The sequence below is a fragment of the Penaeus vannamei genome, chromosome 36 (genome assembly GCF_042767895.1).
Source record: "Penaeus vannamei isolate JL-2024 chromosome 36, ASM4276789v1, whole genome shotgun sequence".
NCBI classification, from domain to species: Eukaryota; Metazoa; Arthropoda; class Malacostraca; order Decapoda; family Penaeidae; genus Penaeus; species Penaeus vannamei.
Genome location: NC_091584.1, coordinates 24,467,924 through 24,472,438, shown reverse-complemented (window position 1 = coordinate 24,472,438; position 4,515 = coordinate 24,467,924). Strand labels below are relative to the sequence as shown.

Below are 4,515 nucleotides of genomic sequence, written 5' to 3'. Positions count from 1 at the left end.
GACAAGGTCACATTCCCTGAAACAATTGCTGATACACGGATACCAAATGTACCTTCTGTTGGTTCACTTTTTGCTCAACAGATGGCGCGCATTACAACAATACACTGCATCCGAATCTCTTCAGTCTACTGTGCTCTTCCCCTTGACTAAATACAACACAAACCACAAAATATAACCCACGTAACTTAAATAAACCCAAAAAATAATTTAATAAATCTCACCATTCATAAAAAACACCAGTTCATCGAATAAACTCACTGAATTCCATCAGAACAACAACTCAAGTCAAGGTCAAGACATTCGTACCCGTGACCATAGAAAGCTCAGTGAAACCTCAAGTGACAGATCGACGAAGTCCATGATGACGTGAGTCCCTTTTCCTCCTGTTCTCTCGTGTCCCTTGGGTGTAATTCCCGTCTCGTGGGGCGTTAAATGCCGTAGAATTAAGGGGAAATATGTTAAAGAGGAGTTGTTAATAATGGAGGTTAGTGACCGTGGTTATTGCTCGGTGATTGTGAGTTCGAGGTATAACAATCATTTATTCGTCCTAGGTTATTCTTAGTGTTTTATTCGGTGTTATAAGTTGTGTAGAAGCAGATTTTGATTGATTTGGTATCGATTTTGGTCGATATTGATTGGAATGATTGGTTATATGGCTCATAGCTGGAGGGTTCGATGCCGTCTTCCCTTCCTCTAGACCTTGGCAGAGTGCCTTTGGAGATGAGAGAAACTTTGAAGGTTATTGGAGATGTCTGGCTATTTTTCTCTGTGGAAGGCTAGTAAAACGTGTATATTCTAATATGGAAGTAGTAGTTAGCAAAGATTAGATCGAATTGTATTTCGAGAGGAGGCAGGTTTAACATAAATTTCAAGTGTGTGTGCATGTGTATTCAATATGCACTAAAGAATTGCTAAAGAATTTCCCATGGCTCAAGAAAAAAATCATATCCATTTAGGGTAATTTTTAAAAATTCATCCACCTAATGGGGCGCGAAGATTTTGGTATGGATAGATTCCTCTTATTACGTGGAAACCTCCCCCCCCACATTCTTGGCCTCGATAGCGGGGGAGGGCGTGAAAGGTACCAGGGAAATTGTGGGGTAAAATCTAGATATACCCAGAATCATTCACTTTATTGTCTAATGCAGGGGGCGTTGCCCCCTATGACCTCCCCATGGGGCCTACCTCCCCCCCTGAAAATAGAATCCTCCATGAATTCACGGCAGGAGAGAGCATTAGACTTGGCAGTGGCACTTCCGCATGTAGGTAGTACACTTACGCTTGCTGTGAATAGGTTGTGGATTTCTTGATTCCCTGGGCAGGGGTTTGGGGGTGGCAGTCCCCCATGGGGGGGGGGGAGGCCGCAGGAGGCACAGCCCCCGGCATTAATGACTGATTCTATGTATATCATTTATATCTTACCCTGCAATTTTCCTGGTATTAGGGCCAAGAATGTGGGGATCGGGGGGGTTTCTGTGCAATAAAACTTACTTATTTGCATTTTAGGTGGTGAGAGAAATCCAATGATACTGAAATCGTCGCGATCCATTAGGCGGACATATTCCAAAAAATTACCCCATTTGGTATAATCAAGATGATTAGTTACTGAAAATATTAAGAATAGAACCATGCTGAGATAATGGGAAAGGCAAGGATAATTTTCCAGAACAGAACTGCGTAAAACAGTCAAACTAAGGTAATGTCCATATAGAATTTATAGAATGACACTTTCAGGTACAAATATTAGTGTGCTCAAAGTAAATGTGACATCATAAATGCTCCTCAGAGTTCTTGAATGTATATACGTAAAGATAAGTCTGTTGAGATAAGTCCATCCCTTAAGCCCTGTATTCTGATTAGGTAGAGCGTATAGATTTCCTACGAAGTTATTATAAAAAAACAAACCAGTCTATATCTATACCCATGCAGCAGGACTGTGATATCTGATTTTCCCATGTGTGCGAAGACAAACAAACCACCACTATTTATTATGGTATGAGAGTCCTTGTTAACCTCAGTGGTTTTTAATCATCAAATAGAACACCTACCAGTCCACATTCTGTCTCGCCCAGTAAAAGTAATGGTGGATTGTTGGCCTTAGCTAGGTTAAGAAGCACGGAAGCCATAGCAGCACTTGATATCGTCTGTTCTTACCAGTTATCTTAGCTTTATTCTTCCTGATTATATTGGGAGAGTTATTGGTATGGCTTCACAGAAAATGTCTACCTTCTCATGCTAGGCTTTTTAAAATAAAGTAGCCTAGGGTCAGGTAGGACTTTAGTTAGAGTTAGAGATAAAAGTAGGGTGATTTGAGATATGTTCTGTTGCATCGGGTTGACTTTTATTTGTAATTCAGTTTGGTTTGGCTTTTTTGAAGTAGTTATTACTGCTCAGTCTAGCTAATGAAATAATGGTTAAATGTTATAAACATTTGTACATTCACATAAAAACTCCTTTATAATCTTTTATCCAACATCGAAGGAAACTCGTAATTACCGAGAGTATGTTGTGTGTTGTAATCATAAGGATGTGTATTAGTGCTCATTATTAGGGACAAGTTTTGCTACAAGGATTTTGGGTTAGTAAAAGATAAAGTTATGGTGGTAAGATGGACTGACATTTAAAGGAAAAGAATAGGGATAGTAATAGTAATGGTTATTGTTAATCTTTATCAGCTAAATGTCCATAGTTTTAGTTTGGTTATAAAGAATGTGCAGGGAGTAAAATATTGATTGGTTAGATTACGTGTAAAATGTTGATATAAATTTAGTCAGCACCAGTTGCTTAATCTTTTATTTGTAGATCATCTCTTAAGGGAAATGGGCTTATACTCTTGTTCTGATTTTAGGTATTATTTGATAACTTCAAGATAAAAAAAAAGTTTTCTTAAAGAACTAGATAAGATTCAAGAAAATCCCCAATGTATTTTAATTTTTTTTTTCTTGATTAGTTTTTTTATTTTAAGAATACTTCTTCATTTACAGATATTTATATTTATGATGTAATGAAAACTGATATAGACTAATTTAACTAATGTTCAATTTGATAAGATGTAAAGTATTCTTATTGAAATCTTATCACTTATCTTACACTTTTGGTTCTTATATTTTTCATAACCTGCAGATTAAGATAAAGCACAAGCTGTTATTAAACTTGGAATGCAGACCAGACAATTTTCAGTAGCTATTTAGTGCACTTACATATCATTGTAGTGTAATTATTTAGAGTAACTACCTGTTTGTGTGTTAAGTTACCTGTTTGCGTGTTAAGTTCCCCATTTGGCATTAGCACAGCTGAAGATAACACTGGGAGAGCAGGTACGATAGATGTAGGTACTGGTAGATTAAATGGTAAGATGGTTTCAGATGATGTACCATTACTGTAACTGACTGGCTACTTGTTCTTGTTATGAAATCTGTTCTCTAGAATATACTTGATTTCAAATGTATTGGCTCCTTTGTTATCTTAAGTATTGATTGGTTAGATGTATGTCTGCCTCTTTCTTTGACTTTGATTTTGTGCCATCTTTGTCAGATTTCTGTTCGATGAAAAATTATATTTTAGATATGGTACATATGTAGTGTTTGTAGATAAATGAAAGAGAGGGAGAGGGAGAGAGAGAAATGAATATGAATGTAGAAACATCTATGTAGATATAGATACATGATGTGGATACTTAGTTGTGAATTCATAGTTGAAGATATAGATATGTAGAGAAGTGCAATAGATATGTATATTTAGATATGTTTTAGTAAATATGTAAATGCAGCTACATATAGATACATACATAATCTATATATTTATATGTAGATATAGATATGTATGTGTATATGTAGATAGAGATATGTAGAGGGTCATGTAAATAGAGATATGAATATAGATGTAAATGAAATATATAAGTAACATAGACATTTGTATTGATAAATCATTGTTAATTATTGGTTTGGTTTGCAGGTAATTAGTGCATTGAATTTTGATCCTGTCAGTGATACACATGTTACCCAATTACTAACGCTTCAGCCATCAACACAGCAGCAGTCATTCCCTCCTTTAGTGCAGTAATTACTGGTGGATATTGTCCCATTCAAGGATAGTCTATGAGAGCAGAATAGAGGTGGTAAGCGGTTATTTCAGGGACACAGAGCTGATTTGAATTCTGGACAACGACTAGATTTATGTTGGATATTGAGGATCAGGATCTTTGATGTATGTAGTTATATATGTGTTAGGTATATCTTCTCCCGCTTTTCTGTTTCAGTATGTAGTATTTCAGCCTATACGATGTAAGACATTTGAAACTATGAAAACCTGTTCATTATAAAGGTTCCTTCCTTAGGTTCTGTGGATTTAGATTCCATCTGACAACATAGTATTATGTTCTCACCTTTTTAAGATTTAAAAAGCAGAATTGAAATTAAGAAAAAAATCAAGACACCTTTCCAGCGATACTTGATAACCATGCATGAATACATTGAAATCAGCCACCTCCAGTCTAAATATGAGTTCATTTCAGGT

The 4,515-nt window shown here is 36.1% G+C and overlaps 1 protein-coding gene across 3 annotated transcripts in view; it reads left to right on the top strand.

Moving 5' to 3' along the window:
* Positions 1–241: 241 nt before the first annotated feature.
* Positions 242–4,515, top strand: part of LOC113813260 (store-operated calcium entry regulator STIMATE-like) — a 14,559-nt gene continuing 10,285 nt past the window's right edge. The window contains exons 1-2 of one of the 3 annotated variants that reach the window (XM_070114536.1): positions 242–366; positions 4,514–4,515. The exon at positions 4,514–4,515 is cut by the window's right edge and continues 256 nt beyond it. The gene's annotated coding sequence lies outside the window, so the exon portion shown is untranslated. Of the gene's footprint in view, positions 485–3,167; positions 3,318–4,513 lie in introns of those variants that run through there. The other 2 variants (XM_070114537.1, XM_027365224.2) reach the window with 2 other exon arrangements.